Source organism: Delphinapterus leucas, chromosome 12 (genome assembly GCF_059928025.1).
Source record: "Delphinapterus leucas isolate spDelLeu-1000000601 "Yukka" chromosome 12, BTC_Dleu_Yukka2, whole genome shotgun sequence".
In the NCBI taxonomy this organism is placed as follows: Eukaryota; Metazoa; Chordata; class Mammalia; order Artiodactyla; family Monodontidae; genus Delphinapterus; species Delphinapterus leucas.
This window is the reverse complement of record NC_143140.1, coordinates 62,917,689-62,931,533: the sequence shown is the minus strand read 5'-3', so window position 1 is coordinate 62,931,533 and position 13,845 is coordinate 62,917,689. Positions and strand designations below refer to the sequence as shown.

The 13,845-nt window shown below is 37.9% G+C and overlaps 1 protein-coding gene across 3 annotated transcripts in view; it reads left to right on the top strand.

The window, feature by feature from the left end:
* PTPRK (protein tyrosine phosphatase receptor type K) overlaps positions 1-13,845 on the top strand; it is a 578,185-nt gene that overhangs the window by 151,949 nt on the left and 412,391 nt on the right. The gene's annotated exons all lie outside the window — the stretch shown is intronic.

Below are 13,845 nucleotides of genomic sequence, written 5' to 3'. Positions count from 1 at the left end.
TGGTGTGAGATGATATCTCATTGTAGTTTTGATTTGCATTTCTCTAATGATTAATGATGTCGAGCATTCTTTCATGTGTTTGTTGGCATTCTGTATATCTTCTTTGGAGAAATGTCTATTTAGGTCTTCTGCCCATTTTTGGATTGGGTTGTTTGTTTTTTTGTTATTGAGCTGCATGAGCTGCTTGTAAATTTTGGAGATTAATCCTTTGTCAGTTGCTTCATTTGCAAATATTTTCTCCCATTCTGAGGGTTGTCTTTTGGTCTTGATTATGGTTTCCTTTGCTGTGCAAAAGCTTTGAAGTTTCATTAGGTCCCATTTGTTTATTTTTGTTTTTATTTCCATTACTCTAGGAGGTGGCTCAGAAAGGATCTTGCTGTGATTTATGTCATAGAGTGTTCTGCCTGTGTTTTCCTCTAAGAGTTTGATAGTTTCTGGCCTTACATTTAGGTCTTTAATCCATTTTGAGCTTATTTTTGTGTATGGTGTTAGGGAGTGATCTAATCTCATACTTTTACATGTACCTGTCCAGTTTTCCCAGCACCATTTATTGAAGAGGCTGTCCTTTCTCCACTGTACATTCCTGCCACCTTTATCAAAGATAAGGTGTCCATATGTGCGTGGGTTTATCTCTGGGCTTTCTATCCTGTTCCATTGATCTATCTTTCTGTTTTTGTGCCAGTACCATACTGTCTTGATTACTGTAGCTTTGTAGTATAGTCCGAAGTCAGGGAGCCTGATTCCTCCAGCTCCTTTTTTCGTTCTCAAGATTGCTTTGGCTATTCGGGGTCTTTTGTGTTTCCATATAAATTGCGAAATTTTTTGTTCTAGTTCTGTGAAAAATGCCAGTGGTAGTTTGATAGGGATTGCATTGAATCTGTAGATTGCTTTGGGTAGTAGAGTCATTTTCACAATGTTGATTCTTCCCATCCAAGAACATGGTATATCTCTCCCATCTGTTGGTATCGTCTTTAATTTCTTTCATCAGTGTCTTATAATTTTCTGCATACAGGTCTTTCGTCTCCTTAGGTAGGTTTATTCCTAGATATTTTATTCTTTTTGTTGCAATGGTAAATGGGAGTGTTTTCTTGATTTCACTTTCAGATTTTTCATCATTAGTATATAGGAATGCCAGAGATTTCTGTGCATTAATTTTGTATCCTGCTACTTTACCAAGTTCATTGATTAGCTCTAGTAGTTTTCTGGTAGCATCTTTAGGATTCTCTATGTATAGTATCATGTCATCTGCAAACAGTGACAGCTTTACTTCTTCTTTTCCGATTTGGATTCCTTTTATTTCCTTTTCTTCTCTGATTGCTGTGGCTAAAACTTCCAAAACTATGTTGAATAAGAGTGGTGAGAGTGGGCAACCTTGTCTTGTTCCTGATCTTAGTGGAAATGCTTTCAGCTTTTCACCATTGAGGATGATGTTTGCTGTGGGCTTGTCATATATGGCCTTTATTATGTTAAGGAAAGTTCCCTCTATGCCTACTTTCTGCAGGGTTTTTATCATAAATGGGTGTTGAATTTTGTCGAAAGCTTTCTGTACATCTATTGAGATGATCATATGGTTTTTCTCATTCAATTTGTTAATATGGTGTGTCACGTTGATTGATTTGCATATATTGAAGAATCCTTGCATTCCTGGAATAAACCCCACTTGATCATGGTGTATGATCCTTTTAATGTGCTGTTGGATTCTGTTTGCTAGTATTTTGTTGAGGATTTTTGCATGTATGTTCATCAGTGATATTGGCCTGTAGTTTTCTTTCTTTGTGACATCCTTGTCTGGTTTTGGTATCAAGGTGATGGTGGCCTCGTAGAAGGAATTTGGGAGTGTTCCTCCCTCTGCTATATTTTGGAAGAGTTTGAGAAGGATAGGTGTTAGCTCTTCTCTAAACGTTTGATAGAATTCACCTGTGAAGCCATCTGGTCCTGGGCTTTTGTTTGTTGGAAGATTTTTAATCACAGTTTCAATTTCAGTGCTTGTGATTGGTCTGTTCATATTTTCTATTTCTTCCTGATTCAGTCTTGGCAGGTTGTGCATTTCTAAGAATTTGTCCATTTCTTCCAGATTGTCCATTTTATTGGCATAGAGTTGCTTGTAGTAATCTCTCATGATTTTTTTTATTTCTGCAGTGTCAGTTGTTACTTCTCCTTTTTCATTTCTAATTCTATTGATTTGAGTCTTCTCCCTTTTTTTCTTGATGAGTCTGGCTAGTGGTTTATCTATTTTGTTTATCTTCTCAAAGAACCAGCTTTTAGTTTTATTGATCTTTGCTATTGTTTCCTTCATTTCTTATTCATTTATTTCTGATCTGATTTTTATGATTTCTTTCCTTCTGCTAGCTTTGGGGTTTTTTTGTTCTTCTTTCTCTAATTGCTTGAGGTGCAAGGTTAGGTTGTTTATTCGAGATGTTTCCTGCTTCTTAAGGTGGGCTTGTATTGCTATAAACTTCCCCCTTAGAACTGCTTTTGCTGCATCCCATAGGTTTTGGGTCGTTGTGTCTCCATTGTCATTTGTTTCTAGGTATTTTTTTATTTCCTCTTTGATTTCTTCAGTGATCACTTCATTATTAAGTAGTGTATTGTTTAGCCTCCATGAGTTTGTATTTTTTACAGATCTTTTCCTGCAATTGATATCTAGTCTCATGGCGTTGTGGTCAGAAAAGATACTTGATACAATTTCAATTTTCTTAAATTTACCAAGGCTTGATTTGTGACCCAAGATATGATCTATCCTGGAGAATGTTCCATGAGCACTTGAGAAAAATGTGTATTCTGTTGTTTTTGGATGGAGTGTCCTAAAAATATCAATTAAGTCCATCTTGTTTAATGTATCATTTAAAGCTTGTGTTTCCTTATTTATTTTCATTTTGGATGATCTGTCCCTGGGTGAAAGTGGGGTGTTAAAGTCCCCTACTATGAATGTGTTACTGTCGATCTCCCCTTTTATGACTGTTAGTATTTGCCTTATGTATTGAGGTGCTCCTATGTTGGGTGCATAAATATTTACAGTTGTTATATCTTCTTCTTGGATCGATCCCTTGATCATTATGTAGTGTCCTTCTTTGTCTCTTTTAATAGTCCTTATTTTAAAGTCTATTTTGTCTGATATGAGAATTGCTACTCCAGCTTTCTTTTGGTTTCCATTTGCATGGAATATCTTTTTCCATCCCCTTACTTTCAGTCTGTATGTGTCTCTAGGTCTTAAGTGGGTCTCTTGTAGACAGCATATATAAGGGTCTTGTTTTTGTATCCATTCAGCTAATCTGTGTCTTTTGGTGGGAGCATTTAGTCCATTTACATTTAAGGTAATTATCGATATGTATGTTCCTATTCCCATTTTCTATATTGTTTTGGGTTCATTATTATAGGTCTTTTCCTTCTCTTGTGTTTCTTGTCTAGAGAAGTTCCTTTAGCATTTGTTGTAAAGCTGGTTTGGTGGTGCTGAACTCTCTCAGTTTTTGCTTGTCTGTAAAGGTTTTAATTTCTCCATCAAATCTGAATGAGATCCTTGTTGGGTAGAGTAGTCTTGGTTGCAGGTTTTTCTCCTTCATCACTTTCAGTATGTCCTGCCACTCCCTTCTGGCTTGTAGGGTTTCTGCTGAGAGATCAGCTGTTAACCTTATGGGGATTCCCTTGTGTGTTATTTGTTGTTTTTCCCTTGCTGCTTTTAATATGCTTTCTTTGTATTTAATTTTTGACAGTTTGATTAATATGTGTCTTGGCGTATTTCTCCTTGTATTTATCCTATATGGGACTCTCTGTGCTTCCTGGACTTGATTAACTATTTCCTTTCCCATATTATGGAAGTTTTCAACTATAATCTCTTCAAATATTTTCTCAGTCCCTTTCTTTTTCTCTTCTTCTTCTGGAACCCCTATAATTCGAATGTTGGTGCGTTTAATGTTGTCCCAGAGGTCTCTGAGACTGTCCTCAGTTCTTTTAATTCTTTTTTCTTTATTCTGCTCTGCAGTAGCTATTTCCACTATTTTATCTTCCAGGTCACTTATCCGTTCTTCTGCCTCAGTTATTCTGCTATTGATCCCATCTAGAGTACTTTTAATTTCATTTATTGCGTTGTTCATCGCTGCTTGTTTCATCTTTATTTCTTCTAGGTCCTTGTTAACTGTTTCTTGCATTTTGTCCATTCTACTTCCAAGATTTCGGATCATCCTTACTATCATTATTCTGAATTCTTTTTCAGGTAGACTGCCTATTTCCTCTTCATTTGTTAGGTCTGGTGCATTTTTATCTTGCTCCTTCATCTGCTGTGTGTTTTTCTGTCTTCTCATTTTGCTTATCTTACTGTGTTTGGGGTCTCCTTTTTGCAGGCTGCACGTTCGTAGTTCCCGTTGTTTTTGATGTCTGTCTCCAGTGGCTAAGGTTGTTTCAGTGGGTTGTGTAGGCTTCCTGGTGGAGGGGACTAGTGCCTGTGTTGTGGTGGATGAGGCTGGATCTTGTCTCTCTAGTGGGCAGGTTCACGTCTGGTGGTGTGTTTTGGGGTGTCTGTGGCCTTATTATGATTTTAGGCCGCCTCTCTGCTAATGGGTGGGGTTGTGTTCCTGTTTTGCTAGTTGTTTGTCATAGGTTGTCCAGCACTGTGGCTTGCTGGTCGTTGAGTGAAGCTGGGTGCTGGTGTTAAGATGGAGGTCTCTGGGAGATTTCCGCCGTTTAATATTATGTGGAGCTGGAAGGTCTCTTGTTGACCAGTGTCCTGAAGTTGGCTCTCCTACCTCAGAGGCAGAGCCCTGACTCCTGGCTGGAGCACCAAGAGCCTTTCATCCACACGGCTCAGAATAAAAGGGAGAAAAAGTAGAGAGAATTAGTAGAAGTATGAGGAAAGAAAGAAGGAAAGGAGGAAAGGAAGGAAGGAAGAAAGAAGCAAAGAAGGAAAGAAAGGGAGGGAGGGAGGGAGGGAGGAAGGAAGGAAGGAGGGAAAGAAAGAAAAAAGAAAGAAAGAAGATACAGTAAAAATAAAATAAAGTGTAATATAGTTATTGAATTAAAAAATATTTAGAAAAAAAAAAAAGGGACGCATAGAACCTTAGGACAAATGTTGGAAGCAAAGCTATACAGAGAAAATCTTACACAGAAGCATACACATACACCTTCACAAAAAGAGGTAAAGGGGGAAAAATCATAAATCTTGCTCTCAGAGACCACCTCCTCAATTTGGGGTGATTCGTTGTCTAAAGGAGGGAAGGAAGGAAGGAAAGAAAGAAAGAAAGAACGAAGGTAAAGTATAATAAAGTTATTACAATTAAAATTAATTATTAAGAAAATTTTTTTTAAAAACCATGGACGGATAGAGCCCTAGGACAAATGGTGGAAGCAGGAGTATACAGACAAGATCTCACACAGAAGCATACAAGTACACATTCACAAAAAAGACGAAAAGGGAAAAAAATCATAGATCTCGCTCCTAAATTCCACCTCTTCAATTTGGGATCATTCCTTGTCTATTCAGGTATTCCACAGATGCAGGGTATATCAAGTTGATTGTGGAGCTTTAATCCGCTGCTTCTGAGGCTGCTGGGAGAGATTTCCCTTTCTCTTCTTTGTTCTCACAGCTCACAGGAGCTCAGCTTTGCATTTGGCCCTGCCTCTGCGTGTAGGTCGCTGGAGGGCGTCTGTTTTTTGCTCAGACAGGACGGGGTTAAAGGAGCCGCTGATTCGGGGGCTCCGGCTCACTCAGGCCGGGGGTGGGGGGGGGGGAAGGAGGGGCACTGCGTGCGGGGCGGGCCTGCGGCGTCAGAGGCGGCGTGACGTTGCGGCAGAGGCCGGCGTGACGTTGCACCAGCCTGAGGAGCGCCGTGCGTTCTCCCGGGGAAGTTGTCCCTGGATCCCGGGAACCTGGCAGTGGCGGGCTGCACAGGCTCCGCGGAAGAGGGGTGTGGAGAGTGACCTGTGCCCGCACACAGGCCCCTTGGTGGCGGCAGCAGCAGCCTTAGCGTCTCCCGCCCGTCTCTGGGGTCCGCGCTTTTAGCCGCGGCTCGCGCCCGTCTCTGGAGTTCCTTTAAGCAGCGCTCTTAAACCCCTCTCCTCGCGCACCAGGAAACAAAGAGGGAAGAAAAAGTCTCTTGCCTCTTCGGCAGGTGCAGGCTTTTCCCCGAACTCCTTCCCGGCTAGTCGTGGTGCACTAACCCCTTCAGGCTATGTTCAAGCCGCTAACCCCAGTCCTCTCCCTGCGCTCCGTCCAAAACCGAAACCCGAGCCTCAGCTCGCAGCCCCGCCCGTCCCGGCGGGTGAGCAGACAAGCCTCTCGGGCTGGTGAGTGCCGGTCGGCACCGATCCTCTGTGCGGGAATCTCCCCGCTTTGCCCTCCGCTGTGCACTACTCCGCGGTCCCGAAGCTCCCCCCTCCGCCTCCCGCAGTCTCCGCCCGCGGAGGGGCTTCCTAGTGTGTGGAAACTTTTCCTCCTTCACAGCTCCCTCCCACTGGTGCAGGTGCCGTCCTTATTCTTTTGCCTCTGTTTTTTCTTTTTTTCTTTGCCCTACCCAGGTACGTGGGAAGTTTCTTGCCTTTTGGGAGGTCTGAGGTCTTCTGCCAGCCTTCAGTAGGTGTTCTGTAGGAGTTGTTCCACGTGTGGATGTATTTCTGGTGTATCCGTGGGGAGGAAGGCGATCTCCGCGTCTTACTCTTCCGCCATCTTCTCCATCCGGCCCCGGAAGGTGGATTCTTAACCACTGGACCACCAGGGAAATCCTCCAAAATTTAAATAACTCAGAAAACAATCAAAAAATCACAAATAAGTTTCATAACCAAGAGAAAACCACTATCAATATTTGATGTTATTTTTATTTTGCTCCCAATGAGAGTATATGTACATTATATTGTGTTAGCATAGTGTTTATGTGTACATCTCTATGTATGTATACGTATGTTTACGTGATGAAATAATGACCCTATAGGATATAAGATTCTTCCCTTTTTTTTATTACCTAATATATTATCTGTATTTCCTTATCTTTCAAGATAATTTTGGAATGGGTAACATATAAAGATTCTTTGTCATATGAAAGTGACATACATTTTAAAATATTTCCACAATACCAGGCATATATATCTTCCCTTCTTTTTTATTATTATTATAATTAATGCTGCAATAAATATCCCAAACTTATATAGGTTATAATTGTCATCTTTGAGAAGGTTGGTTCAATAAGAACTATTCAGTCTTAGGCCTTCCTGGCAGTCCAGTGGTTAAGAATCCATGCTTCCAATGCAGGGGCCACGGGTTTTATCCCTGGTGGGGGAACTAATATCCCATGTGCCACGTGGCACAGCCAAAAAAAAAGGAACTACTCAGTCTTGTCCAGAGGCAGAGCATAGCTTATGTTTTATTTACCTTACTTTACTAATATATTTACTCTCTACTATATAAATGTAATAATTTATATATATATAAATGAAAGTAACTTATAATTCACATTTATTAAAATACAACTTTCACTTTAATATGTATAGTTAATTTGTTGTATTTCTGTAAAGATTTGTGAGGCTTCAGATCCTCAAAAGCATACAGTGTCCACAGATTACATCTGAAACATATTTCTTGACTGTATTGGAGTTAAACAGGGCAAGAAACAAGTCTTCTTTTTCACATTAAGAAAGGAAGAGTTTTAATGTGTTTAAAATACAACCTAATTTATATGCTCATAACAGTTCTGAAATGGATTAAAGTCTGTAGAGTGAATGGAAATTGCATGTAGTTCTCATTTTAGTTGACCTTCCATGTTAATTAGGACATTTTTTTCATTTATTTTGTAGTTAAGTACATTTTCTTTGTCTAGTAAACTTTGATTCTGGTTTTTTTTTGTTTTGTTTTGTTTTTTTTGGCTTCTTCTTGCTTTAATGAAGTTGATCACTTTCAGATCCCTTTTGACTTTCCTCAGTATTTTGGATAACATTTAAGTACTGTGATGAAGATAATTCAGTCAGTTCTAATGACCACCTATTACTTACCAACTCATTCATTAATTCACTTTACAAATATTCATTTAATAACGTATGTGCCAGGCATTCTTCCAGGCACTTGGGATAAATTCAAGAACAAAACAGATGAAATTCCTTACCCACAAGGAGCTTATATTTTGAGGGAAGAAAGATAGTAAAAAGTTAGAAGTAAAATATACAGTGATTCTGAGTGCCATGGAGAAGAATAAAGACTTAGAAGATTGTGATGGAGCAAACCATGCAGATATCCAGGGGAAAAGCATTCCAGGCAGAGGGATCAGTGAGTGGGAAATCTCTGAAGGAGGAACATGCCAGCATTTGGGCTGAACAAGAGTGAGTGTGAGGGGCTATAGTAGGAGATGAAGTCAGGGCAGTAATGGTGATTGTATAGGACCATCCACAGGACTTTGCAAGGTTTTAAGTGGAGCGACGTGATTTGACTTGTATCAAGACTTGTATCTCTTGTATCTCTTGTATCAAGAGATTGTTTCTGTGCTGAGACCACGAGATACCCATAGGTTGGCAAAAGGTTTGTCTCATAAATTTGGACTGACCACTAACACAAGGACAATTGGATGATGGAAAACCCCACATTCTTGATCACTATATATGAAAATGTATTTATTATATAATTGCCTTTAATAATTTGTAATGTATTAGTATTAGCATAATGGACTATTAGGATACTAGGACTAAAAGAGAAGATAATTTCAAGTAACATTTAGGGAATGTATTAAAGCAATTGTTGATCACTTGTTCTCAGAGCTCTCTGCATTTTAGAATATCTGGGGATTCTTTATAAAGGACCAATGCCACACCTTCAGAAACTCTTGTTTAATTGGTTTGAGTTAGGGCCAGGGCATAGATATTTATTTAAAGTCCCCCAGGAGATTCTAATGTACAACATCAAATTAATAAACATCAAGTAATGGAAGCAAAGGGCATGTTTATCTGTGTATGTTTTATGTAAACCATTTCTAGCATTTTGTGTTACAGTGGTCCATCCTGTTTTGTTATAGATGCATCCGTGCCTGATTGATGTATATGTACTGCACATCAAAATGTGAATTGACATAGATGCGTAGTGCATAAAGTCAGGGAATAAAGTTTAAGGCCTAAGCCTTGAAATTGTATTTAAGCATATCATCATTGGGTGAAAAATTCTAAAAATAGCATATGAACACTAGGAACAAATTGAGTTGGTTGACTAGAAGCCTTAGTACAAAATTTTTGGCAGGAACTTATGGTGTGCTGTTGTGCACCTTGCTTTTACTTGGAAATACTAATTAAAAATATATTGGAGGGGGCTTCCCTGTTGGCACAGTGGTTGAGAGTCCGCCTGCCGATGCAGGGGACACGGGTTCGTGCCCCGGTCTGGGAAGATCCAACATGCTGCGGAGCGGCTGGGCCCGTGAGCCATGGCCGCTGAGCCTGCGCGTCCGGAGCCTGTGCTCCGCAACGGGAGAGGCCACAACAGTGAGAGGCCCGCATACCGCCAAAAAAAAAAAAAAAAATATATATATATATATAGGAATGTTTCCAGTCTTAGATTACCATTTCCTGCCTTGAAATTGCTTGTCTCACTTTCCAACATTTACAGTGTATGGTGCATCCACATGGGACTGTATACACACCCAAATTCACATACACAGATGTACCAGCCTTTTCTGTTCATTTCCCCATTCCATGTTCTATTCAAAATTTGGCAAGGGGAATTGAAACAATTTATGACACTGACTTATTAGAAATGTCTTTGTGAAATACCAAGAAGTTAGATACACTCTTTTGAGAGCAGAGTGTCTATTCTATATTCCATGGAGTAGTCATTTGTACCAGTCATCAGAATATCATGTTTGAGCACTTAAAATATAGCCTAACTAAAATTGTCAGTCCTAGTTATCATTATCTGTCCTCAGTAACTTAAAGTTAAGTAAAAAAGACCAACTCCAGATAGCCTTTATTTGTCCTTAGGTTTCTGGCTTACTCTTTAACTCTTTGAAATTCATTTCAGGGATTAAATGAACAATGTATAAAATGTGCCTACTGTACCCCTGTCACTTTTCCTTTGATTTCCCTGGATATATTGAATGTGGGAATGGATTGACACCTACTATTTGGCTTAATTCTCTTGTTCTTGGATGTTCTTGTGGATGTGTATGTGAATCACCACATCCAGAGCATTAGAAAATCTTTTCTACAGACTCTCCCTCAGTTTTACTTATTTCTAGCTTGTGTTTATCACCATTCATTACCTAGTATGCTTGTGCCATGCCTCTGAAGTCCATTCCTTTATTATGATATAGGCACCTGGTAGCAGAGCTGTTCCTGGAAAACCTTATTTAGAAGTTTAAAAGTTCTATAGTCATAACTTGGATATAGAATAAGAAGACTTAGGCTTCAGACTACGTAAACCAGTTAATTTATGCTAGAGAAAGGTGTGCTAACTGCATAGGCCCAAAATAACAGGGACAAACCTAGGACAATTGGGACAGTGTTCATTCCATGCAGCTGTGTGTAATCTCTAAGCATTTTTCCTTGCAATAAAATGCCATTGAACTCATAGCTTAAGCAGTTTCATCAAAGAGCTGAGAACTTGGGATGAGGAATGAAATCTGGAATGGCCTGTCTTTCTTGGGGTTAAGTACACATTTACTTGTTATTCAGGGAAGCAAAAGTTTGTGTTTGGTTGGGTGCGTTAGTGGTTACAGTGCTCCCAGTATCCCATTTTGACCTTTTGGGAGGAAAGAGGTTGGGTAGCAAAGAAATGAGCTAGGGTGGAAATATGCTGATGAGGTGTGAGAAGGACAGTGGCCGATTGAGGAGACATTGAGTTGCTACAGTTGTTATAGTAACTACCATTCAGATAAGAGTAATGACAATATTACAACAGTAGTCAAAATCTAAATAGATTGCATTAAAATACTTTTATGAGAATATACACAATGAACATATGCTAAGAAGCTGTGCAATTTGGGTTAGAAATGCTTTGCAGTAAAAGTGTTATTTCATGTGATTGATATGGAAGTAACCATTTATTTTTACTAACTCCACATTGTAGTACAGATAGAGTCCAAACTGATTAAACAGAGGCAACTAATAAAATAAGTTGGCAGGATAATAATGGAGAGGGGCAAGAATCGAAGAGAAAGCAAATGTTTTTTGAGTCTCTTGTTGGTAGGGGTGGCAGGAGTGACAGAGTGTGGAAGAGCATGGTATAGTTCACAGACAAATCCCAGTATTTCTGTTTATTCAGTTTCAATTCACTGAGTTGTCTGATTATATAATTCAGTTGTTCATATTGTGCTCTTGAAATGTTTTGAGGCAAATGAAATCTTCTAAGAATTCAATTACACTGAAACAATAGCCCTAAGACATCATAAAGTTATTGCCTATGCTAACAAAGGGCAAAATGAGAAAATACGATGTATATTTAGCTGTGTTGGTGTGATTGCCTCGAACCAAATACTTAAAATTATTTCGAAGGCAAACAGACTTTAACAGTGAATTTTTTGTAATAAATCACAAAGGTAATCTTTTTATCCTTCAAGTAATAAAAGTTCTTTTTAATAAGTTAATGGATTTAAAAAAATATATAGTAACAAAAATCTAGAACTAGTTTACAAAATGGTGATTTTCTTTTTGGGTGGTACTTTTATAGTGAAATTTGAAATGTTTAGGTGATAATTTTTTGTTTTTTTCCCCACCAGATTAATTTTTAATGCAGATCATTGTTTATACTTTGGAAATGTGATAGACAAATTAATAAACCACCTACTGATGTATTTCATTCATTTTTCTGTTGGGAACATTTTATTTTTATTTTTAAAATGGGGATAACATTGATTTGTAAGATTATATAAGTTTCAAGTGAACATTGTGTTTCTACTTCTGCATACCCTACATCGTGCTTACTACCAAAACTTTAGTTTCCATTTGTCACCATACAGTTTATCGTCTTTACCCATTTCACCCCCTCCAACCTCACCCCTTCCCTTTTGGTTATCACTACTCTGTTCTCTGTATCTATGTGTTTGGTTTGGTTTGTTCATTTATTTTACTTTGTGTTGTTGTTTGTTTGCTTATTAGTTTTTTTATATATCACCTGTGAGTGAAATTGTACCATATTTGTCTTTTTTCACCTGACTTATTTCCAGGTGATAATTTTGAATTTAAAACTTAAGAGTTTTCTTGAGTGGAAAAGTTTCATCAGAAAAAAGTGTCCATTTAAATAGGTTTTGAAATAGAAAAATGCAAACTTGATAGGATGAATTATCTTGATGTTAAAAAAGGCACTGCTTCATGGATAATATTACTATGAAAAACTACTTGAGACCCCTAAAGGCCTATAAAAGAGAAATATTTTATTTAGGAAATGAAAAAAAATATTTGGAGCAATAGCTTAGGGAACCCTGAGTTCTATTCCCTATTTTACTGTTAATTCTGTAGCTGTGAGCAACTAATTTAACTTTCCAAAACCGTTTCCTCATTTGGGTAAAGAATGAATAATACTTTCCAGCTACATCAATAACAGGGATGCCCTGTTGGATGATGATGTTTATTTAGTACATTAAGCTCTGTAGGTGGGAAGGCAAGTACTACAATATGAGCACAAGCTTTTATCATTGAACTGCTTGTTATTTTAAAAAAATGTTTATTTAAAACGATATTTATTTTGGGTCTGTTATGTGCAAGAGACCAAATGGCATGTCCTTCCTGGTAGATTCTAAGCCTCTGAAATGCTGCTTCCATTTTTTACTCATTATTGTATCCTGTCTGTTTAAGATCTTGCTTTGAATCTTCTACATGGGAATAATCAGCAAATGTTTATTTAGGCCGTCAATATGAATGATGTAGTTTTATAAGTATACCTTAAGACATAAAATGTGTGTTATGTGTGTGTGTATGGGGGAGACAAACTGAATTAGGAGGGACTTTTGTTTTGAACAAGAGCTCCTAACTTTATTTGCCTTCACTGTTATTTCCTTCATGATTAAACTGTGCCTTACCCTCAAATTTCAATCTCTTATGTGCTTTTGTTTTATTCTGAGTTTTTTCCGCCAAATTTTGAATGGTTTGTCCCTCTACAAAACTGTTGGCTTTAGAGAAAAGGGACTCATGTTCCCTACTTTCTACTTATCTTCCCTCATGAGAATGAAATGCTCAGTTCTGAAGTAGATTTCAGAAATATGACATCCACATCTATATGGCATAGGCCACATTAGGTACACACTGAAATGCAAAAGAAGAGATATAACTTAAATACATTTTTAAGAATTTCTAAAGCTTATTTTTTAAAAGATTTATTAAATTTTCATAATCTGTAAGTTTCTCAAAAAATGTATATTGAGTTTGGAAGAAAGTAATTTCTATAAAATTTAATCGACTAAATGTAATTATTTGGGAATGTAATACAACAAAATTTCTTTTAAATATCCACCTCTATGTCAAGAATTTAAGGATGAAGAATAGTCAGTTTTCATCTCTAGCATTTTATTTCACCAGGTGAAAGGCAAAATTAAATCTAGATTTATCAGATCATGGCCTGATACATTTTGAATGTCTTATAGATGTCTATCCATATTGTGCTTATCTACTGAGGTTTTACTTAGAATGCTCAGTTTTGAACCTTATTTACCTATGGAACCTTTTCATTTTCTCTTCAGAGCTCTTTGAAGTTAAACTGTACTTTGGAAAGATCCTACTTTCTAAAATCATTATTATTGCACTTTCGAAAACTGCATCTCTTCTTCAGGAGTATATAAGTAGAAAATGATTCAGTGAAACTTCGGTAAGAGTGGTGGGACAGTGAGGAGGCAAAAATCGGCATCTAAATATACTTTCACGATAACTTTCTTTCCCTTGGTGAAATGCCTACTATATCTT